Below are 25,400 nucleotides of genomic sequence, written 5' to 3' on the forward strand. Positions count from 1 at the left end.
AATACACACGGCCTATAATTATCTGTATGTAGAGAATGATTTCAGTCCCTGTATGTGTTTCCTCCAGATCTATCCAGTAAGAGGACAACACCAGAGAGATGTCCCCGTCCTCTTCTTCCACAGGACTGTAACCAAGAAGATCCCAGTGCTCCTCAGGATCATCAGGTAGATGGAGAGAAGGTGTCAGGAGATCTCCCCTATGATGTGTAGACGGCTGTGAAGGTCTTGTGCTCAGTCTTGTTTTATCCACCAGTATTATATGTTTTATACTTGTGTAATGAGAACGGTGGAGATGGCAGGATTAGAGCTGATCATAGATGGGACTTCTCCATCTGTCGGTGACTTTTACAATATTTGTTTCAGGGTGAAGATCTGACCCATATTAATACTACAGAGACATATGTGAGAGATGATGAGTGGTGTAAAGAGGAAATTCCCACATATGACTACCCAGGTGAGTAGTAACCACTGAATGCAGAGAAGTCACAGATTCCTCTCAGTCACCGGCTGTGGCTGCTTTATCGGTGATGTAGTCCGGCCGTATTACCATGATCACCATTTTGCCTCTAGACCACAACATTCTGCTCCACCCAAAACTGTTCAAATGACGTTGGGCAGTGAAAGCCCTTTTCTATAGAACTTACAACCAATTACATTGTTTTTGGTCCTAAGGAATTCAGATTACTGCACAATCTCTCCTGAAATGGGGAGCAATATTATTTTCTCTAATCTTCTGCTCAAGATCCATAGTAGCTCCAATGGTCCACCATAAATGAGGGCAACTCTGGTTTACTGTTGTGTAATTTGTATTTGTAGTTTCCAGTTAATGAGATTCTCGTGCTCTGGGGCGGGGCTGTGGGCGGGGCTTTATGTGGTGCTCTGATTACATAGTCATCTGTATTGGCTTATGACAGGTCGCTGACCCCTCACTGACCTGCCCCCCATTATTACATAATGCATATAATAGCATTGATATTATTGGTGATAATGCCTATAATATTGTGGCTATTGTGAGGCTTAGAAAAGAAAAATTGCATCCAGTAAAATGTCACCGGCGATGGCGGCGCCTGCGCAGTAGCCTCTATATCAACTATATCAAATTTTTTTTTCATTAGGAAGTTATAAGGGTTAAAAGTTGACCAGCGATTTCTCATTTTTACAACAAAATTTACAAAACCACTTTTTTTTAGGGACCACCTCACATTTGAAGTGAGGTTGGGGGTCAATATGACAGAAAATACCCAAAAGTGACACCATTCTAAAAACTGCACCCCTCAAGGGGCTCAAAACCACATTCAAGAAGTTTATTAACCCTTCCGGTGCTTCACAGGAATTAATGGAATGTGGAAGGAAAAAATAACCATTTACTTTTCTTTCACAAAATTTTTCCTTAAGACCTGTTTTTTTTTTTACATTTGCAAGTGTAACAGGAGAAAATGGACGATACATTTTGTTTTGCAACTTCTCCTGAGCATGCCAATACCCCATATTTGGGGAAATCTACTGTTTGGGCACACGGCAGGGCTCGAAAGGGAAGGCGCGCCATTTGACTTTTTGAATGTAAAATTTGCTGGAATAATTAGTGGTTGCTATTTTGTGTTTGGAGAGCCCCTGATGTACCTAGACAGTGGAAACCCCCAACAAGTGACCCCATTTTCGAAACTAGACCCTTTAGGGAACTTATCCAGATGTGTATTGAGCACCTTGAACCCACAGGTGCTTCACAGACGTTTATAGCGTAGAGCCGTGGAAATAAAAAAAAAAAATTATCCAAATCTTTTTAGCTCAATATATATTTTAGTTTGTACTGACTATGCTGACACCCCATATGTGGGGGTAAACCACTGTTTGGGTGCATGGCAGAGCTCGCAAGGGAAGGAGCGCCATATTAGAGAGCATATTTTGCTGGAATTGTTTGTGGGTGACATGTCACATCGTCAGAGCTCCTGAGGTGCCAGAACATCATAAGCCCCCAAAAGTGACTGCATTTTACCAAATACTTCCCTGAATGAATTCTTCTAATGGTGCAGTGAGCATACTGACATCACAGCTGTTCCATAAAAAATTATACCATTGGGCAGTGAAGAAAAAATAATTATATTTTTACCACTAAAATGTTGTTTTAACCCCAGATTTTACATTGGAAAATAGGTAGATAGATAAATGGTCACTACACCCATAGATGAATTCGCAGAGGGGTGTCATTTCCAAAATGGAGTCACTTCAGGGGGGATTCTGCTGTTGTGGCACTTTGGAGAGCCGCTAAGTGCCAGAACAACAGAAAAATTGCAAAAATGTCATTGTAGTGCCCAATATATTGTGCCCAGCTTGTGTCTCTGGAGACCTTCCCCCACCTACCCCCGGAAATTGTTAAGTCAGCTCTACTCAAATGTGTCTATCACTAAATAAACCAAATGCTTGAATGTCAAAACAGTTCAAAAATGTGGTTCTGTGTGGAAGATTGTAAAGCCGTCATGGAGGCATAAGGCTGGCAGTGATGGGCATTGTGGGTAATAATAGCGGGGATCATGCCTCATTCCTCTCTAGGAACATACACGACATCTTCTCTGGGGGTTCTTTCTTGTTTCAGTTACTGGGATGAGTGCAATAAAATGTCGCTCAGTGAGTCTTCTGACATCTTCACATTCTAAAGGATTGGCGGGGACAAAATTTTCAAAAACAAGATTTTCAGTGACCTTTTCTTAATAATCAAGGAAAGTATCTGCATTTCCGGCTTTTTTGTATAACACAAAAGAATTATATGTGGCCACCTGAAACAAATACATGACTAACTTTTTATACCAGATCTATGATTCTCTTGATACCTGGTATGGCTGTAGAACCTGATCTGCAAGGTCGTCCACACCCCATATATTTGTTGTAGTCAATGACTAAAAACAGGTTTTGGAGTAGTGGATCCCTGTTGGTCTGCAGTGGCCCTTGTGGCATCTGTGTGGATCGAGCTCAGGATAAAAATATCTTTTTTATCCTTATACTTAAGGACAAGCAGCTCTCCATTGTGTAAAGCCCCTGACTGCCCCTTTCGGTACTTTTTGCTGACCAATGATTGTGGAGACCCCTGATGGTTTTTGCGAATGCTCTCACAAGCCCCTATGTTATGTTCAACCAGACTTTTAAATAGAGGTATGCTGGTGTAGTAGTTGTCAACATATACATTGTAGCCTTTTTGTAAAAATGGAGTTATCAGCTCCCAAACGATTTTTCCAGATGTCCCCAGATAAGTAGGGCGTCTTCGTGGGTTTAGTTGGCCATCTTTCCTCTCATACATGCGAAAAGCTTTCATAATGGGTCCTAGGAAGAACGGCAGAAAACATAGGGGTGGCTTGAACAGGGCGGTTGGACCAATAGGACTGAATGCTCATTTTTTAACAAGCCCCATAGCTAATGTACTGTAAGTCCTGAAAATGTTTTCATTTCTAGGATATTAGTTGGTCCCATAAATTTGACCTAGCATAATAGGATCGTGGATTCTGGCTGATGAATTGGGATGCATATAAATTTGTAGGACAGTATGCTCTAGCAAGCTATCTGTCATAAATTAAAAAAAAAATTAATTGGTGCAAAATTTTCCACCTCCATATTTATACCAGGAATGGCATTAAAATTAGGGATGAATGGAGTAGCCGAATCCGAAGCCTCCCATCTGGGAAATGCTACATCAAGAGGCGAAGCCCCTTGGACATTGGTGTGCGCCAATTCACGAGCACTAGGGACAGCGCTAGTACTGGGCATTGTTCCCTGAGTTGGAGACATTTCTCCAGAAGCGCTATTTGTCCTTCTTGTTGTACTGGTCCTTGTGTGTGAGGATGGACCAGAATCACTGCTCATTTCTGAGCTATCACTGTCACTGCTACTAAAGCCCTCAAAATCCACATCGCCATCTGACACTGCACTTTCTTCACTGTCAGAGCATAAAAGTGCATAAGCCTCCTCTGCTCTATAATACTGACCGGCCATTTTATTCATTTTTATTTTTTTTCTGGAAATAGAAAACTGACGTGACCAAATTATTGGGGAGACAATTGAGAAAAACCTAACCCTATCTTTAAAATGAACCCTAACTATAGCACTAACCCTAACCTGCCTTATCTGTTTTTCCATTGACAAATGATGGACCTGAGTGGGGACTTGTTTTTGTGAAGTGAGAACTGGTATTACTTTCGCCTACATAACATTGATTGGCTTCTTTATATTCAATATTTGGGAGGCAGAATGAACAGTTGAACACCACACACTACTGTTTCATCCAACAAGGTTTTCTATTAGACTGTGGACTGTCATAGTCTTGGTAAATAATTAAGGTTTTTTACATAGCTTGCCATTTTTATGGACAGTTTAAGTAGCAATGTTCAAAAATATAAAACTCAAGGATATTTTATTAAAAAAATTGTTTTTTACCTTAGCAGATGACTGTACCAGGAGATCAGAGGGACAGCTGACATCTTCAATTTTTAAATCTGATAATCTTGAGATCCTACAAGATTCAACTGAAGTGATTGATATTACTCCAGATATATTATCATCCATTCACAGCAAAGATCTGTCATCTGGTCCTATGAAACAGGTCCCATCTTTTGATTCATTACCAACTACTAAGGAAAATCAAAGTCACAAAAGAGGCATTAAAAAACAAACTGCTCCTAAAGCAAAGAAGTCATTTTCATGTTCAGAATGTGGGAAATGTTTTAACAAGAAATCTCTTTTTGTTACTCACCAGAGAATTCACACAGGGGAGAAGCCTTTTTCATGTTCGGAATGTGGGAAATGTTTTAGCCGGAAAGCGATTCTTGTTAGACATCAGAGCATTCACACGGGGGAGAAGCCTTTTTCCTGTTCAGAATGTGGGAAATGTTTTAACTGGAAATCAGATTTGGTTAATCACCAGAGAATTCACACAGGGGAGAAACCTTTTTCATGCTCTGAATGTGGGAAATGTTTTAACCAGAAAGCGATTCTTGTTAGACATCAGAGCATTCACACGGGGGAGAAGCCTTTTTCCTGTTCAGAATGTGGGAAATGTTTTAACAATAAATCAGATTGTGTTAAGCACCAGAGATTCCACACAGGAGAGAAGCCTTTTTCCTGTTCAGAATGTGGGAAATGTTTTAACTGGAAATCACAATTTGTTAATCACCAGAGAACTCATACAGGGGAGAAGCCTTTTTCGTGTTCAGAATGTGGGAAAACTTTTAACCAGAAATGTCATCTTTTTAGTCACCAGAGAACTCACACAGGGGAGAAGCCTTTTTCCTGTTCAGAATGTGGGAAATGTTTTAACCGGAAATCATATTTGGTTGATCACCATAGAACTCACACAGGGGAGAAGCCTTTTTCGTGTTCAGATTGTGGGAAATGTTTTAACCAGAAATCACATTTGCTTGATCACCAGAGAACTCACACAGGGGAGAAGCCTTTTTCATGTTCAGAATGTGGGAAATGTTTTGCACATAAATCACTGCTTGTTACTCATCAGAGAACTCACACAGGGGAGAAGCCTTTTTCCTGTTCAGAATGTGGAAAATATTTTAGACTGAAAGTCAATCTTGTTCAGCACCAAAGAACTCACACAGGAGAGAAGCCTTTTTCCTGTTCAGAATGTGGAAAATATTTTAGACTGAAAGTCAATCTTGTTAAGCACCAAAGAACTCACACAGGGGAGAAGCCTTTTTCCTGTTCAGAATGTGGGAAATGTTTTAACCATAAAGGGAATCTTGTTAGGCACCAAAGAACTCACACAGGAGAGAAGCCTGTTTGATGTTCAGAATGTGGGAAATATTTTACTCAGAATTCAAGTCTTGTTACACATGAGAGAATTCACACAGCAGAGAAGCCATATTCATCTTAAGAATGTGGGAAATGTTTTAAATGGAAAATAGATCTTGATCGCCATCAAAGAACGCACACAGGGCAGAAGCCTTTTTTCCTGTTCAGAATGTGAGAAATGTTTTAACCGGAAAGCGATTCTTGTTAGACATCAGAGCAGTCACACAAAGGAGAAGCCATTTTCATTTTCTTAATGTGGGAAATATTTTACTTGGAAATCAGCTGTTAATAAACATCAGAGACGTCACATAGGGGAGAAGCCTTTTTTATGTTCATAGTGTTGGAATAGTTTTAACCAAAATTGAATCTTCTTAAATGGGTTGTCTCTTGTCATTTTTCATGTTTGCTGACAAAAGGATAAAACTTAACTTTATTAATTCCAAATGTAAAACTATACCCATAATTCACCCCCTGAAGATTAGTTAATAGGGGACTAATAGAAAAAACATGCACCCCACAGTTGAATACATAGAGTGAGGTGACTCACTGTCCAAGCCTCTCATTTCTACTGGTTTCATCGTCCTCACCAAAGGCGACTCATCAGAAGACTATTTAATATTGACCTACAGTATATTCAAGCGAGACTAGACAAAAAAATTAAAATAATGTATCATGTTATCCGAAACAGTCAGAAAACTAGCCACATATTGGCAGATCCCAGACCTCAAACTATATACTGTGTAAGTTTATAAGCCCCTCCAGTGTCAGGAATAGATAGTATGTGACAATACAGTATAATTCTTGTGTTTTCTCCTATAGGGACTGCCCTAGTTTGGTAATGTAACAGCTGATAATTAGTAGTGCAGACAAATTGTCCTAGACTAAACTCAGTCTTCAGACGGCCCAATATGTACCACTCAGGGAAAACTTACCTGCTCCAAAGATCATTAGCAGCTTCTAACTAATGGCCATGCTGCGGTCTGTCAGGGAATGAGTGCAATATCAGTATAAAGACTAGGGATATGTGCAGTCATAATGTCTGGGAGATCTGTGCCATTATTTAGTATGAATATGGAAATTATCTCTGAAAGGTAAGTGTTCCCTGAGTGGTATATACTGTATTGTCACATACTATCTATTCCTGACACTGGAGGGGCTTATAAACTTACACAGTATATAGTTTGAGGTTTGGGGTCGCCCAATATGTGGCTAGTTTTCTGACTGTTTTGGTTAACATGATTTTAGGGTTTTCTTCGTCTAGTCCCGCTTGAATATACTTCAGTATTAAATAGTCTCCTGATGAATGAATGAATGAATGATGAATCCAATGAATATATATTTCTCTTAAGTAGTGGCACACGTGACCGCCGGCAGCAGCAGGAAGCCGATGGCTGACACTGCGCGCTACTGAAGAGCAATGAATAGTCACCCCGGTCTCCAATGAACAGTCCCGGTAAGTACTCCAGCAGTTGTGCTCTGCTTGTGAGCAACGCATGGCGTCCCTGCCATGTGCTGCTTACAAGCATAAAGCAGTTGCTGACACTGGAGCAGGACGCAGCGTGTGAGCGCCGGGTAGGTAAGTTTAATTTTTTTTTTTTTTTAAAGTTTTCTGATGGTGCCATGCATACCAGGATGGGGGTGGGGGCAAATGGGATGGGGCCATGCATACCAGGACGAGATGGGGGCCCTGCATATTAATATAGGGATGAGGGCGATCATTCCTGCCAGGATAAGGATGAGTGATCCATGCATACCAGGATAGGGATGAGGGGGCCTTGTGTATCAGGATGGGGGTGAGACAACCATATATACCAGGATAAGGGATACTAAGTACAGAATTGACCACATTTTTTGCTTTAACCCCTTTACTCCCAAGGGTGGTTTGCATGTTAATGCCCGGGCCAATTTTTACAATTCTGACCACTGTCCCTTTATGAGGTAATAATTCTGGAGCTTCCATTGATCCCAGTGATTCTGACAATGTTTTCTCGTGACATATTGTACTTCATGTTAGTGGTAAAATTTAATTCATATAACTTGCGTTTATTTGTGAAAAAAACAGAAATTTGGCGAAAATTTTGAAAATTTCGCAATTTTCCAACTTTGAATTTTTATGCTCTTAAATCACAGAGATACAGCACTCAACAAACTTAAGTAATATTTCCCACATGTCTACTTTACATCAACACAATTTGGGAACCAAATTTTTTTTTGTTAGGAAGTTATAAGGGTTAAAAGATGACCAGCGATTTCTCATTTTTGCAACACCATTTTATTTTTACGGACCACATCACATTTTAAGTCACTTTGAGGGGTCTATATGATAGAAAATACCTAAAAGTGACACCATTCTAAAAACTGCACCCCTCAAGGTGCTCAAAACCAGATTCAAGAAATTTATTAACCCTTCAGGTGCTTCACAGGAATTTTTTAAATATTTAAAAAAAAATGAACATTTAACTTTTTTCACAAAAAAAATTACTTCAGGTTCAATTTTTTTATTTTAGCAAGGGTAACAGGAGAAATTCAACTGGAAAAGTTATTTTGAAATTTGTCCTGAGTACGCCGATACCTGATATGTGGGGGGAACCACTCTTTTGGCTCATGGCAGAGCTCGGAAGGGAAGGAGCGCCGTTTGACTTTTTTTTTGCAAAATTGGCTGGAATTCAGATCGGATGCCATATCAAGTTTGGAAAGCCCCTTATGTGCCTAAACAGTGGAAACTCCCCACAAGTGACCCTATTTTGGAAACTAGACACCCCCAAGGAACTTATCTAGATATGTGGTGAGCACTTTGAACCCCCAAGGGCTTCACATAAGTTTATAACGTACAGCCGTGCAGTTAAAAAATAATATTTTTTCCACAAAAATGATCTTTTCACCCCCAATTGTTATTTTCCCAAAAGTAACAGGACCCCAAAAGTTATTGTGCAATTTGTCGTGAGTACGCTGATACCCCATATGTGGGGGTAAGCGGCGCCATTTGACTTTTTTGGCTGGAATTGAGATCAGACGCCATGTTGTGTTTGGAGAGCACCTGATGTGCCTAAACAGTTGAAACCCCCAATTCTAACTCCAACCCTAACCCCAACACACCCCTAACCCTAATCTCAGCCTTAGCCCTAACGGGAAAATGGAAATTGTCACGATCCCACCGCTGCCACCAACATGTGACAATCCCACCGCTGACACCAATATGTCAGCAGGCGGAGGGATGTGACGCACTACCAGCACACGGCTATCACAGGCACAGTGGGGGCTTATCTTAGTTATCCCGCCACTGGCACCATGTGACAAAAATATACAGCAAGCTAATCTTGCCCTAGCAATTTATCGCAGGGGGGTTATTTTGGATGCCCCACCACCGCTAACAACCTTCCAAGAACTGTGGGGATTTATGGATATCCCACTTTCTCAGTTCCACTTTGGAACTCGCAGCTCTTCAGCGCCCCCTTACCCTCAGGTCAGTCAGGGAACTGCACCTAGGATAATTAGTCGTCGGATGGGCTGCTTGGTGTGCACAGTCAATTAGACTACTGCAGTAAGGGAATTATCAAAGAGTTAATTAAGAGGGTCTGTAGCAAAACCCCAAATTAGTAGCGATGATCTAAAAAAGCACATAGTTCGTTTCTTAAAGCATGAAGGCAGACTGATAATTTTATGATTTATTCCCCAAAGAGGGCAGTGATTACATAGATAAAAAGTTGTTACAAAGGTGAGACATTAAATATGTACAAGGCAAATATAAAATAACAGGGATGATAGCAGAAAGTACACTTACATGTGCTTAGTTGGTATTAGGCAAACAATGTGCTAGGGGGAGGGGCAGCCAGCCAGCCACACATCCCCAGACATCTGCAGGTCTTTGCAGCATGAAAACTCCAGCTTAACTGAAGAATTTTAAGGGAGGGATATCTTATAGCCTATGGTCGGTTACATCACAAAAGGGGCAGTCTGGAGAAGTTCAGCCCCCCTTTCTGCAAGTTGCAATTCAGCTGTAAAACTTATAATAACTATATCTTAATGAGGGAAGCTCGTATAAACTCACTGATGGTCTCATTTTTCTCAGTTTATCGAATCCAGTAAAACAACACCAAGCATGCCATGATATGGATACTCCATTTGGGAATAATCCATATCTCAGTTTCGGGAGGTTTTAGAACTTTGCAAGATCCACCGTAGCGAAGCCGGGTCTGCGCAGATCACAGAAATGTCTGTATAATTTTTCTGCCGCGACCGGAGCCCGTGCTAGCTTAGTTTAATATCTCTCATAATTTTATTCAGCCACATGTCTCAAACAAAGAAATGCTCTCCACTCCAGCTTAATTAACACTCCTTTCACTTAGCTGTGACAGGCCGATTTTCATCTGTGTGGAGCAAGGGAAGATTCTAGTGTTCCAGAACATCATATCTTACAGTAATATCTCACATAACATTACAGAAATAAATAAATTTTTAATTTTATTATTTTTCCCTAACTAAGGGGGTGATAAAAGGGGGTTTGATTTACTATATATGCCGGGTTTTTATGTTTGGCAGCTGTCGCACGCTAAAAGACGCTTTTTATTGTAAAAATAGTTTTTGCATCACCACATTTTGAGAGCTATAATTTTTCCATATTTTGACCGACCGAGTCATGTAACATAGTAACATAGTTATTAAGGTTGAAGGAAGACTTTAAGTCCATCTAGTTCAACCCATATCCTATCCTAACTTGCCCTAACATGTTGATCCAGAGGAAGGCAAAAAAAACCCATGTGGCAAACAGTAAGCTTCACATTGGGGAAAAAAATTCCTTCCCGACTCCACATACAGCAATCAGACTAGATCCCTGGATCAACACAATATTAAGGAAATTAGTGTATATACCCTGTAATATTATACTTTTCAAGAAAGGCATCCAGTCCCTTCTTAAATTTTAGTAGGGAATCACTCATTACAGCATCATATGGCAGAGAGTTCCATAGTCTCACTGCTCTTACAGTAAAGAATCCGCGTCTGTGAGTATGCTTAAACCTTTCCTCCAGACGCACAGGATGCCCCCTTGTCCCCGTCACAGGTCTAAGAGTAAAAAGATCATTAGAAAAGTCTTTGTACTGTCCCCGCATATATTTATACATTGTAGTAAGATCACCCCTAAGCCTTCGATTCTCCAAACTAAATAACCCCAAGTGTAATAACCTGTCTTGGTATTGCAGACCCCCTAGTTCCCTAATAACCTTGGTCGTTCTTCTCTGCACCCGCTCCAGTTCAGCTATGTCTTTCTTATACACCGGAGACCAGAGCTGTACACAGTATTCTAAGTGTGGTCGCACTAGTGACTTATATAGAGGTAAAATTATGTTCTCCTCATGAGCATCTATGCCTCTTTTAATGCATCCCATTATTTTATTAGCCTTTGCAGTAGCTGCCTGACACTGGCCTCTAAATGTGAGTTTGTCATCCACCCATACACCCAGGTCGTTTTCAGTGACAGTTTTGCCCAGTGTTTTACAATTAAGCACATAATTATACATCTTATTCGTTCTACCCAAGTGCATGACCTTACATTTATCCCCATTAAAGCTCATTTGCCATTTATCAGCCCAAGCTTCTAGTTTACATAAATCTTCCTGTACTATAAAATTATCCTCCTCTGTATTGATTACCCTGCAGAGTTTAGTGTCATCTGCAAATATTGAAATTCTACTCTCTAAGCCCCCTACAAGGTCATTAATAAATAAGTTAAAAAGAAGCGGGCCCAAAACTGACCCCTGTGGTACCCCACTGCTAACCGTGACCCAGTCCGAGTGTGCTCCATTAATAACCACCCTTTGTTTCCTATCCCTGAGCCAGCTCTTAACCCACCTACACATATTTTCATTTTATGTATCAACCTTTTGTATGGCACCGTATCAAAAGCTTTTGAAAAGTCCATGTACACCACGTCCACTGCATTCCCTTGGTCCAGTCCGGAACTTACCTCTTCATAAAAGCTTATCAGATTAGTCTGACAGGAACGGTCCCTTGTAAAGCCAAGTTGATATTGGGTCATGAGGTTATTCTTCTCCAGATACTCCAGTATAGTATCTCTTAGAAAACCCTCCAGGATTTTACCCACAGTTGAGGTTAAACTCACTGGCCTATAATTTCCAAGTTCAGTTTTTGTCCCCTTTTTGAATATTGGCACCACATTTGCTATACGCCAGTCCTGTGATACAGACCCTGTTATTATGGAATCCTTAAAGATTAAAAATAATGGTCTATCTATGACTGTGCTTAATTCCTGCAGTACTCGGGGGTGTATCCCATCCGTGCACGGGGATTTGTCAATTTTACTGATTTTTAGACGCCGCCGTACTTCCTGCTGGGTTAAGCAGGTGACATTTAATGGAGAATTTTTATCCTTGATCATGCTATCAGTCATGGGATTTTCTTGAGTAAATACTGTTGAAAAAGTTATTTAGCATATTGACTTTTTCCTCATCCTCATCCACTATTTCACCCAGACTATTTTAAAGGGGACCAACACTATCATTTTTTAGCTTCTTACTATTTATGTAGTTAAGGAATATTTTGGGATTATTTTTACTTTCTCTGGCAATGAGTTGCTCTGTCTCAATCTTTGCTGTCTTGATTTGCTTATTACAGAATTTATTTAATCTTCTGTATTTAGTTAATGCCTCATCATTACCTACTTGCTTTAATTCTCTAAATGCTTTATTTTTGTCTCTTATTGCGCCCCCTACAGCTCTATTTAGCCATAGTGGTCTCCTCCTATTTCTTGCATGTTTATTCCCATATGGTATACCTTCGGCTTGGGACAGATCATAGAATCCCACGGTTTGCAGTATCACCTCTATGCCGATGACACGCAGATCTACCTATCTGGACCCAACGTCGCCTCCTTATTGAATGAAATCCCACAATGTCTGTCTGCTCTCTCAGCCTTCTCTGCTCGCTTTCTCAAACTGAACATGGACAAAACAGAATTCATCATCTTTCCCCCATCTCGCTCAACCCCTCCACCAGACCTATCCATCAATGTCAAAGACTGCTCTCTTTCCCCAGTCCCGTACGCTCGGTGCCTTGGGGTGATCCTCGACTCTGCACTCTCTTTCAAGCCACATATCCCAGCCCTCGCCTCCTCCTGCCGCCTCAAACTCAAAAATATTTCCCAGATCCGCTCATTCCTCAACCACAAAAACACTAGTGCATGCTCTTATCATCTCCTGCCTCAACTACTGCAACCTCCTACTCTCTGGCCTCCCCTCTAGCACTCTGTCTCCGCTCCTGTCCATCCTACACTCTGCTGCCTGACTAATCCACCTGTCTCCCCGCTATTCCCCAGCCTCCCCCCTATGCCAGGCCCTTCACTGGCTTCCTATCGCCCAGAGGCTCCAATTCAAAACCCTAACCGTGACATACAAAGCCATCCACAACCTGTCTCCTCCATACATCTGTGACATGGTCTCTAGGTACCTACCCGCACGCAACCTTCGATCATCTCAAGATCTCCTTCTCTACTAACCCCTTATCTCTTCTTCCCACAACCGCATACAAGACTTCTCCCGTGCTTCCCCCATACTCTGGAACTCCCTGCCGCAACACATCAGACTCTGACCATCAACAGAAACCTTCAAGAAGAACCTGAAGACCTACCTGTTCCAACAAGCCTACAGCCTGCAATGATCCTCGGTCTACTGAACCACAGCACGACCTGCTCTACCCTCTCCTACTGTATCCTCATCCATCCCTGTAGACTGTGAGCCCTCGCGGGTCCCCTCTCCTTATGTACTTGTGTGTCCCTTGTCTTGCACATGTTTGCTATACTTGTCTATATTTCCTCTTTTTACATGTAAAGCACCATGGAATAAATGCATAATAATAATAATATGGTATATATTGTGCACAGGTCCTATTCAGGATGCTAATAAATGTCTCCCATTTTCTTTGTGTATTTTTATGTCTCAGGATATCGTCCCAGTTAATTGCACTTAGATCATCTCTCATACGTTGGAAATTTGCCTTCCTGAAGTTTAGTGTCCTTGTAACCCCTCTACTACACATCTTATTAAGGCTATGTGCCCACGTAGCGATTTTTAAGCGTTTTTGCCGTGATTTTCGGCGCGAAAACGTTTAAAAATCGTGTAAAGAACGCCCCCCATGCATTCCTATGGCATTCCGCACATGCTGTGCTAATGCTGCGCTTTTTTCCGCGGCAGAATCGCATCGCGGAAAAAATCGCAGCATGCTCATTCTTTTGTGCGGAAGCGCAAAGAATTGCCACGATTCCGCACCCATAGGTATGCATGAGAACCGCTTACTTCCCGCATGTGGCTATGCCCACCATGCGGGAAGTTAAGCATCTCATGTGCGGTTGGTACCCATGGTGTGGAGGAGAGGAAACTGTCCTCCAGGCCCTGGGTACCATACCCCTGTAAAAAAAAGAATAAAAAAATTGGGGTATATTTACCTTCCGATGTCCCGCGCTGCATTCCCGACCTCAGCGTTCCCAGTAATGCCTTGCGGCAAGGCCCTGTACTGATGTAGTCTCGCGTGACTCTAGCGGTCTCGTGAGATCGCTATAGCAATGCGAGACTACGTCATCACAGGTCTCGCAAGGCATTACTGGGAACGCTGAGGCCCGGGAATGCAGCGCGGGACGCCGGAAAGTAAATATACCCCGATTTTTTTATTTTTTTTTAGCATTTTAACATCCTATCTTTTACTATTGATGCCGAATAGGCGGCCTCAATAGTAAAAACCTGGTCACACTTGTCAAACACTATGTTTGACGAGTGTGACCAACCTGTCAATCACTTTCCAAGCGATGCTTCAAATCGCTTGGAAAGTGCTTGAATATCGCACACGAAAATCGCGATCATAATCGCGGTGAAATCGCGCGGAAAAAAACGCGATTTCTGGGACGGAGTCCGGTTTTTAGTGAGCGTTTTAAAACGCTACGTGTGCCCACAGCCTAAAGGAAACATGAAAACTTATTATTTTGTGATCACTATTACCCCAGTGACCCCCAACCCTTACATTTGATCTGCGGTCTGGCCTGTTGGTTAATATTAGGTCTAGCAGTGCCCCCCCTCTTGTTGGGTCCTGAACCAGTTGTGAAAGGTAATTGTCTCTCATAGTTGTCAGACACCTATCACCTTTGCTGGAACTGCAGGTTTCTGTTCCCCAATGTATTTCAGGGTAGTTGAAGTCCCCCATAATAATGACTTCTCCTTGAGTCGCTGCTTCATCTATTTGCTTTATGAGGATATTCTCTGTTGCTTCCATCATTTTTGGAGACTTATAACAAACCCCTATCACTAATTTACTATTTTTCCCCCTCCCCTTATCTCCACCCACCGATTCCTGCCCTAAAAGGCATCTGCCCAGGTGATGAGTCGCCACATCTTTTCTTCCCTGTTTTGGCCCACTGCTATGATGCACAGTGGCTGTGGATAACGTGGGTTGCAGCGCTTTAACATTACGTGGCTGCTGAGCTGTCCGGGTCTATAGCCCATGTGGACACTTGGGCACCCTGGCCGGGTCTGACCTAACTTTCTAGAAACTCCTGTCTTACCACCCGGCAGCCCCTCCTACACTTCACCCTCTATAACCATCCTATCAACTATACCTAACAGAGCACACTAGTATGCCTCCATCTAGTGGTCCACAAATGAACTACACTTGCCCTTGTATATCATCAACATGTAAGGAAAAAGCCAGACAACACTGCCAAAACTACTGCCGATATAAAGCTGTCATATCCATATTGCTGATAGAGGCTGAACCCCGTGATCTCGGGTGCTGGAACAGAAGACACAGTATATAAATCCACATGGAATAAAAGAAGACCATAGCACTCACCGATCCAGGTGAAAAAGTCTGCTTTATTTAGCAATCTACATGAAAACTTCATGGCCAGGAGGCTGGAGGGAGGAGTGAGCAAAATCTGACGACGTGCCTACTAGCACTTCAACGGGTCAGTGAGTAGAAGAATGTGACGTGGGAAATTATACCTTGCCACCTTATTGCTCCTCCTTCTGCAGCTGCTGCCATAATGACATGAAATACATAGACATTTAAAAACAATTAAAACCAAGTCACGAACGTGAAAACACACAGAAATTCACATAAATGTGTAGGGAAAAATCTTTTACACTATAATGTAGTTCATCAGATTCCATATATATACATTTATCTGCAAAACTATTTTACTATAAATCTTTATCACTGTCTTGCACACTGAATGGATAATCAAATTAGATATTAAATTAAACATTAATAACATGTAACCTAATTATACAAAAATTATGCGATCTAAATATAGCGATAATAATTAAAGAACAGACATGTGATGACTAAAATATACTCAATGATATATCATATATGTTCTTAGTTATGGATACATGCCCTAATATTAATTATTATATTTAATCTTCCCTGTAAATAATCTTCACATGATTATAATATTATCTACCATCTATACAAGCAAAATATTACTAAGGATACCGCAAACGATAAGTGACTATTATCAGGGAAAATTTGCTACAGAAAAATGGACATGTCCACCCTATCATTAAATCCTGTGGGGCCCATTGCATTAGTCTGCATAATCCACCTAGCCTCACGTCTTAGTAGAAGTTAGTGCAGGTCTCCCCCCTGTGGGGCAAATCCACTTTCTCCAAACCCGCAAATGCCAGAACATTCGGGTCCCCTGCATGTGCCTCTCTGACATGATGAATCAATCTCGGTACACCCTTATTCGACATGATAGATTTATAATGTTCCCTAAAACGGACATATAGTGACCGTGTGGTCTTCCCTATATAAAAGTATTTGCACGGGCAGAGCACTACATAAACAACATCATTCGTTTTACATGAGATAAACTCTGCAACAGAATGGCTTACAGCTCCCATGCGAATAATTTGATCCGTTAAATGGAATTTGCAATAAGGGCAATGGCCACACTTATGGTTTCCTTTCGTTATGCCGGTGTGTAACCAATTCACACTATGCATCCCAATGCGATTTTTTACCAAGATGTCCCTTAATCTGGTGCTTCTACATGAAACAAGAGGTCCCCTTGCTACAATCTCAGCTGGTTCTTTGTCCCTTTCCCTTAGTTTACCCTTGTATATAAGAACTGTATACTAAGGTGTCCTCTCTAATGTCCCCAAAAGAAAGCACCTTAGGCCTGTTTCACACTTCAGTTTTCTGTGTCAGTTAAAATCCGCCAAAAAGGCGGAAAAGCAGATCCGTTCCTAACTGATGTGAACGTATGCTACCGGATCCATTTTTTTGACGGATCCGTCGAATGACCAATTTTGCACTGCGTTCCAAATTATTATGCAAATTGAATTTAAGTGTCATAAAGATGTAATTTTTTGTTTTTCAAATAAACTCATAGATGGTATTGTGTATCAGGGCTCTTTGGATCACTGAAATCAATCTCAAATTCCTGTGATAATTAGTTTACCAGGTGAGCCCAATTAAAGGAAAACTACTTAAGAATGATGTTCCACATTATTAAGCAGGGCACAGGTTTCAAGGAATTTAGGAAAGAAAAAGGATCTCTCTGCTGCTGAAAAGCATCAAATAGTGCAATGCCTTGGTCAAGAGATGAAAACATTAGATATTTCCCAAAAATTTAAACGTGACCATCGTACTGTTAAGAGATTTGTGGTTGATTCTGAGCACAGACATGTTTGTGCTGATAAAGGCAGAATGAGGAAGGTTTCTGCCAGGCAAGTTTATTGGATTAAGAGAGCAGCTGCTAAAAAGCCATTACAAACCAGCAAACAGATATTTAAAGCTGCTGGTGCCTCTGGAGTCCCTCGATCCTCATGGTGTAGGATCCTTCAAAGGCTTGCTGTGGTGCATAAACCTACTATTCGGCCACCCCTAAAAAGTGTTCACAAGCAGATATTGTAGCAGTGGGTCCAGACATACATGAAGACTATTTTTCATACAGTCTTGTTTACTGATGAGTGTCGAGCAACCCTGGATGGTCCAGATGGATTGTTGGTGGATGGCCACTATGTCCCAACAAGGCTGCGACTTCTGCAAGGAGGAGGAGGAGTCATGTTTTGGGCCGGAATCATGGGGAAACAGCTGGTAGGGCTCTTTAAGGTTCCTGAAGGTGTGAAAATGACCTCTGCAAAGTATATAGAGTTTCTGACTGACAGCTGTCTTCCATGGTATAAGAAGCAGAAATGTGCCTTCAGGAGCAAAATCCTCTTCATGCATGACCCTGCACCATGTCATGCTGCAAAGAAGACCTCTGAGTCATTGGCTGCTATAGGCATAAAAGGAGATAAACTCATGGTGTGGCCACCATCTTCCCCTGACCTCAACCCTGTAGAGAACCTTTGGAGTATCATCAAGCAAAAGATCTATGAGGGTGGGAGGCCGGTCACATCAAGACAGCAGCTCTGGGAGGCTATTCTGACTTCATGCAAAGAAATACAAGCAGAAACTCTCCAAAAACTCCCAAGTTCAATGGATGGAGAATTGTGAAGGTGATGTCACAGAAGGGTTCCTCTGTTACCATGTAACTTGGCCTGTTAGGATGTTTTGGAGTTAAATATCCATTTTGTTCAGTGAATGTGACCTCCTAATGCTGCAAATTCCACAAATGAACATTTTCAGTTCTTTAAAACATATCAAATGTTTAGAAATTCTACTGTGCCTAATAATTTGGAACACTGCAATTTGAGTTTTTATTCATTTTGGAGATTATACTGTTATCATTGGGAGGTTTCTGCAATAAAACTTGATGTATACTCTAACCGGTGATGACTTTTATTAGAATGACTGTCATTTGTACCGACTATTTAGAAAATCATAGAAAAATATAATTTGCATAATAATTTGGAACACAGTGTAAAGGAACCGCTGCCCGGGGGGGGGGGGGAGAGAAGAGAGAGAGAGAGAAATGATCTCAGGGTTAAATTTCCTCCTGACTTCATTCCTCCAGGCATGCGCTGTATAAAAATGCGGATCCTTCAGTTAAAAAAACATTGCAAGGTCCGTCCAGGCATCTCAGCGGATGCAAAAAAATTGACGGATCTGCAAAAAAACGGATCCAACGGATGGCCATCCATCAAGATCTGCCAGTAATGCAAGTCAATGGGGAAAAAAACGGATCCGCCCAAAAAAATGGCGGATCCATTTTTTTGCAAAAACGGCGGATTTTGACTGATGGCCAAAAACGGAAGTGTGAAACAGACCTTCCTCTCCCTAAACTGTACATGAACATTAGTACACATCACAAAAGTTATATAGAATATTATGCTAAAGGAACACAACACAATATAATTCAGCTCTCTAAAGAATGGTAACACATATACTACTATTCAAAAGTTTAGGATCACGTAGAAATGTCCTAATTTTTGAAAGAAAAGCACAGTTTTTTTCCAATGAAGCCATCAGTAAATGATTCAGAAATACACTCTATACATTATTAATGTGATAATTGACTATTCTAGCTGCAAACGTCTGGTTTGTAATTAAACTGATAGGACTTGATTTGTAAAGGCGCATACCTGTCTATATAAGACCTCACAGCTCACAGTGCATGTCACACCAAAATTTTCGGGTCACCCAGACAATTTTCTGTTTTCCATGAAAACTCATACTTTTATTAATTAAATGAGTTGCCAAATGAATTTAAAATCTAGTCCAGACATTGACAAGGCACAAAAAAAAAGATTTTTATTTGAAATAATAATTTTCTCTTTCAAATTTTGCTTTCGTCAAAGAATGCTCCCTTTGCAGCAATTCCAGCATTGCAGACCTTTGGCATTCTAGCAGTTAATTTGCTGAGGTAATCTGGAGAAATTTCACCCCATGCTTCCAGAAGCCCCTCCCACAAGTTGGTTTGGCTTGATGGGCACGTTTTGCGTACCATACGGTCAAGCTGCTCCCACAACAGCTAATTTCATCCTACAACAGGACAATGTCCCAAAGCACACCTCCAAATTATGCAAGAATTATTTAAGGAAGAAGCAGGCAGCTGGTATTCTATCTGTAATGGAGCGGCCAGCACAGTCACCAGATCTCAACCCCATTGAGCTGTTGTGGGAGCAGCTTGACCGTATGGTACGCAAAACGTGTCCATCAAGCCAAACCAACTTGTGGGAGGGGCTTCTGGAAGCATGGGGTGAAATTTCTCCAGATTACCTCAGCAAATTAACTGCTAGAATGCCAAAGGTCTGCAATGCTGGAATTGCTGCAAAGGGGGCATTCTTTGACGAAAGCAAAATTTGAAGGAGAAAAATATTATTTCAAATAAAAATCTTTTTTTTTGTGCCTTGTCAATGTCTGGACTAGATTTTAAATTCATTTGGCAATTCATTTAATTAATAAAAGTATGAGTTTTCATGGAAAACAGAAAATTGTCTGGGTGATCCTAAAATTTTGAACGGTAGTGTAAGTGATAATACAAGAATGCTGTGGTATTTGAGTATACTGTGTGGCCGAGACCAGTTTGTGACATGCGTTCCACCATATCATTAGATGTGGAACGCATTATACACTCCACCATATTACCACTAGTGGTCCAGGCTGAAGTATATGTGGGTCTATATTTGGTGTGCGGCTCCTTCCGGTCCCGAGTGGAGTTCAGTGCGTTTCATTGTACGAGCGCATCTGGCTCATAGTACGCATGTACTGGTGCATTACTTCCAGGTCGTGGAAGAACCAGTATTTCTGGTCCAGAAGGTGTGACCGGTGCATGGTATCCGGTCTCGCGGAGACTTGGGTCTATAAAATGAGAGCCACCATTATAATAGAGTCCACACATTGGCACAAATTCTTCTAAAAGGTCAGTGTAATTGGTAGCTGATTCGAGCCCATCACCCTTTGAAATCCCCTGATGAACCCCTGTATCCATCCAAGAGAGGGAGGAAACGCGTCTGGATGGGATGCATGCATCTAGAAGCTAAGTTATAACCTCTATGTTGATACATGCTGTTGAACTTGCCTGAAGGCTCAGTGAGAGCTACTCAATGGTAGAACTAAGAAATATCTCTGATGTGTCATTGAGACATAAAGCACCCTAATATTGGATGTGGGGTGCACCTTTTTTTAGACATTATTTATTAAGGGTTAAGACATCCTGAACCTTATACATGTAAAATACTTCTTATGTGTCATTGTGACATCTCTACCTTTAACATGTGATTGGGAGTGTATCCTCTTGTGAGGTGATTTATTAAGGGATATTATACCCCGGATATATTCAAATCTATTATATGTCATTGAGACATGATCTACTCTAACATTTCATTTGGAGTGTATTTTCTTGGGAGGTGGTCTATACATATAGTTTTGTGCTCACCCTAGAGGTATTGAAGATACAATATATACACAATATATATTAATATATGGTCATTTGAGTAAAATACTATACCCAAGCACTGGAGACATATTTGTTATCAATACATTACATCTACAGTAGGTTCAACACTTGGATAAAGCACTTAAGCACTTTTTAGGTGACAGTGATGGCTTGGTGAGGGATTTCCTTATAGGGTCAGACAGGGTCAGTGGACATTGAGCGGAGGCACCAGAACGCTTTCCCCTCGGGTTCCAAACTCCGCTGCCAGGTAGGGAAATGGTGTATTGTGGATCTGTTCATTTTTTTCTCATTAATGTGCACTCTGCACCCCATCTTGACTGAAAAAAAAGTAGACATTTTTGCAAATTTATTAAAAAAGAAAAAACAAAATATCACATGGTAATAAGTATTCAGACCCTTTGCTCAGACACTCATATGTAAGTCCCATGCTGTCCATTTCCTTGTGATCCTCCTTCAGATGTTTCTACTCCTTCATTAGAGTCCAGCTGTGTGTAATTAAACTGATAGGACTTGATTTGTAAAGGCGCACACCTGTCTATATAAGACCTCACAACTTACAGTGCATGTCAGACCAAATGAGAATCATGAGGTCATATGAACTATCCAAGGAGCTCAGAGACAGAATTGTGGAAAGGCACAGATCTGGCCAAGGTTACAAAATAATTTTTTCAGTACTCAAGGTTCCTAAGAGCACAGTGGCCTCCATAATCCTTACATGGAAGAAGTTTGCGACCACCAGAGGTCTTCCTAGACTTCCTAGCCATGTGTCTTTGCTCAAACCATTCAGTGAGAACCTGTTTCCTGGAAGAACTCAACCACCTCCTCCACCACAAAAAGGTTTATGGTGAAGAATACTTTGTGGATACAATTCTGAGCTCTAGAAGACTTAGAGAAAGATTACAATATTTGGTGTACTGGAGGGGTTACAGACCATAAGATAATTCATGGGAGCCAGGATACAATGTTTATGCACCCATGCTTACAAAAGCCTTTCATTGGAGACATCTGAAGAAGCCAGCTACATCTTGGAAGGAGGTGGACTACTGTCAGAATCCGAACCCAACAGCTCTTGTGCATTACGTGGCAGCTTTTCCTTTTGAGCTATTCAGCTCGTTGGACAGTTCCTTGCTAACCAAGGTACTAGAACCTGTGTTGTTCCTGATTGTTTCCACTTTGTAATCCCTTAAATTGAACTCCCTACTTAAATCTGGCATTGCACTTCCTTCCTTGCGTGATTATTGAGCCTCACCCAAACTATACTGCTGCTCCCGTGTACCGTCCTCTGGGTGATTCCTGACTACGCAACCTGCCAGTGGTGCCCCTAGTGGTTGCAATACCACTACTCCAACCCAAGTCATAACACTCATTAATATCCATGCAGTGAAGGGCTTCTTTTGAATCTTGAAAAACGTGCACAGTAGCTCCAGCTACCACCCTTAACTCAACATCATATTTCATCTCTCAGATGTTTTTGATATCAAAGAATGTGGCTCTTTATTTCTAAACTTCTATAGAATAATCTGGAAAGATGGAGACTTTGGATCCCTTAATCGTTAGATCTGAGTGATCTGTTGCCTGTCGCAGTATCATACCTCTGTCCCAGTAGTGTAAAATTTTAGCCAGCGCAGGTCTTGGTGGAATCCCAGGAGGAAGAGGACATGTCGGCACTCTATGAGGTCGTTCTACAGCCTACAAGGGGAGAAGATAAGGTATTAGGCCTGATTATTAATTTCAGCAAGTTTTCAAAAACAAAGAAAAACTATTGCCTGTAGCCAAGCCATCAGATACAATCAGATATGTTCCAACCGAATAGCCAAACACCTTGGTGACCTCGGAAATCTTTTGTAAATGCTGGCCCAGACGACGATACCTCATGCAGGGCTGATTGCTGCAGTGCCATGCTACAGTGTGTACTGTGGGTGAATTGAGGCCACTTTCCTGATATCTGTTCCTGTTTGGCAGATTTTGAGGCCATTAGAAGGTGTTGTGCATGCGTTTGCTTTTGCCTCCCATAGACTGAATAAATAGGCGATAGTAATCCGAACATTGAAATATTCGCTCATCTCTAATCCTAATTATCAATGTATATTGTAAACTATTACTAGAGTTGAGCGATACCGTCCGATACTTCAAAGTATCGGATCGGAATGGATCGGCCGATCTTAAAAAAAAGTATCGGTATCGCCGATTCCGATACCGGAAGTCCCATTCAAGTCTATGGGACTTCCGGTATCGGAATAAGAAAAACCCTGTTTTTCCCTTGTACAGCCTCTCTGGGGTCTGTACGGGCCTTTCGGGGGGCTGTGCCGGCCTGCCGGGGGGGCTGTGCAGGCTCCGGTGGGCTGTTCCGGCCTGCCGGGGGGCTGTGCAGGCTCCGGTGGGCTGTGCCGGCCTGCCGGGGGGCTGTGCCGGCCTGCCGGTGGTCTGTGCAGGCTCCGGTGGGCTGTGTCGGCCTGCCGGGGGGCTGTGCCGGCCTGCCGGGGGGCTGTGCAGGCTTCGGGGGTCTGTGCAGGCATCGTCCGATGGGACTACAAGTCCCATCGGGCGATGCCTGCTACCATGACAGTGATTGACACATTAGCCAATGATGGGACAGTAGTAGTCCCATCATCCGGCTAATGTGTTGAATGTAAAAAAAAAAAAAAAAAAAAAAATTACATGCTACATACATGCTACATTCATACTACATACATGCTACATTCATACTACATATATACTACATGCAACATACATACTACATATATACTACATGCATGCAACATGCATACTACATATATACTACATGCATGCAACATGCATACTACATATATACTACATGCTACATACATACTACATATATGCTACATATATACTACATGCATGCTACATACATACTGCATGCTACATACATACTACATGCTACATACATACTACATATATACTACATGCATGCTACATACATACTACATGCTACATACATACCACATACATACTACATATATACTACATGCATGCTACATACATACTACATGCTACATACATACCACATACATACTACATATATACTACATGCATGCTACATACATACTGCATGCTACATGCATGCTACATACATACTACATACATACTACATGCTACATACATACCACATATATACTACATACATACTACATACAATACATTCATACAATACATACATAGACATACAGTACATATAACATAGAGTAACATACTTACCAATACTTGTCACATTGTTCCCCGAAGCCATTGTCTTTTAAAGGAATAAATATTAACATAACAAACCACAAAAATACTCACCCACGATCCGAAGCAGTCCACGAGTGTGTCCCACGACGATCTTGGGTAGAGAACTGCAGCATCAGCTGATGCCGCCGTTCTCTACGGGCTGCAGGAATCCAATGACGGAAGGTAGGTATCCTTCCGCACTGTATTCCTCCGCCACTTAAAAAAAAAAAAAGTCCCTAGTCTCACTTTATGCCATTGCTGCGTGGGAAATTCCCACATGTAGTATATATGTAGTATGTATGTAGCATGCATGTAGTATATATGTTATGTATGTAGCATGCATGTAGTATGTATGTAGTATATATGTAGTATGTATGTAGCATGTAGTATGTATGTAGTATGTATGTAGCATGTAGTATATATGTAGTATGTATGTAGTATGTATGTAGTATGTATGTAGCATGTATGTAGTATGTATGTAGCATGTATGTAGTATGTATGTAGCATGTAGTATGTATGTAGCATGCATGTAGTATATATGTTATGTATGTAGCATGCATGTAGTATGTATGTAGTATGTATGTAGCATGCATGTAGTATGTATGTAGTATATATGTGGTATGTATGTAGTATGTATGTAGCATGCAGTATGTATGTAGCATGCATGTAGTATATATGTAGTATGTATGTAGCATGTAGTATGTATGTAGCATGCATGTAGTATGTATGTAGTATGTATGTAGTATTTTTTTTTTTTTTTTTTTAACATTTAACACATTAGCCGGATGATGGGACTACTACTGTCCCATCATTGGCTAATGTGTCAATCACTGTCATGGTAGCAGGCATCGCCAGATGGGACTTATAGTCCCATCGGACGATGCTTGCACAGACCCCCGGACATTAGCACAGCCCCCCGGCAGGCCGGCACAGCCCCCCGGCAGGCCGGTACAGACCCCCACAGGGTGCACAGACCACCGTCAGGCCGGCACAGCCCCCCGGCAGGCCGGTACAGACCCCGGGCAGTCCACACAGCCCCCCG

General features: G+C 41.5%; 1 protein-coding gene and 1 long non-coding RNA gene across 2 annotated transcripts in view; one reads left to right on the forward strand and one right to left on the reverse strand.

Annotated features, from left to right (window-relative positions):
• The window catches only part of LOC141082444 (uncharacterized), a 119,494-nt gene that overhangs the window by 15,780 nt on the left and 78,314 nt on the right, over positions 1-25,400 (reverse strand). The gene's annotated exons all lie outside the window — the stretch shown is intronic.
• Positions 360-13,714, forward strand: LOC141082290 (uncharacterized). The gene is made up of 2 exons (XR_012230489.1): positions 360-454; positions 13,328-13,714. It is a non-coding gene; the product is annotated as an uncharacterized lncRNA (long non-coding RNA).

The sequence above is a fragment of the Dendrobates tinctorius genome, unplaced genomic scaffold (genome assembly GCF_039654945.1).
Source record: "Dendrobates tinctorius isolate UK_male_01 unplaced genomic scaffold, ASM3965494v1 ptg000017l, whole genome shotgun sequence".
In the NCBI taxonomy this organism is placed as follows: domain Eukaryota; kingdom Metazoa; phylum Chordata; class Amphibia; order Anura; family Dendrobatidae; genus Dendrobates; species Dendrobates tinctorius.